We start from the raw sequence: 639 nt of genomic DNA on the forward strand, positions 1-639 counted from the left end.
GTCAAAACACGATATTAGGTTTGGACCTGGCCTATGTAGTATGTATACACATATGTACCCACGGTGGAAGATCGCGGTACTAAACGCGAGCGGAACGCTCGGTACGCCCCTGGAATTGCATCCATTTTCGAGAGAGACCTCAGTCTCCTATGATAAGCTATACACACGCGTCTACATTGCCACGAAGTAATATACGGCGAGGTGAGATGTCGGGATGTATGCGCGATCTTGTGAAAGTCGTGGCCCGTACCGATCCAGCACGGCTTTCAGATCGTGACGTGTCTCGATCGAATTTGCTTTCACGATCGAAATATCAATGGTTTATCGATGGGAGGAAAAAATAAAAATAAAAAAAAAAACAATCCTCGGAGTTTATCTGACCGATTATTTTCCAAGATTCATCTCTGACGTTTGATAAAAATTTACCACGCAACATGGGAATTTTATCCATCCTTCCACGAATACAATCGAAAATTCGTATCTATCTCTATTCTTGTAGCACGCGGTAGCTACGATAGTACGCGTTCATACGATACAGAACACCACAATTTCGAGAATTGTATTCGATCACTCACGCAATGTTCAACATTCGACGATTATCGATTTTGTTATTAAAAAAAAAAAAAAAAAAGAAGGAGG

This window comes from Apis dorsata, unplaced genomic scaffold (genome assembly GCF_000469605.1).
Source record: "Apis dorsata unplaced genomic scaffold, Apis dorsata 1.3 scaffold_894, whole genome shotgun sequence".
NCBI classification, from domain to species: domain Eukaryota; kingdom Metazoa; phylum Arthropoda; class Insecta; order Hymenoptera; family Apidae; genus Apis; species Apis dorsata.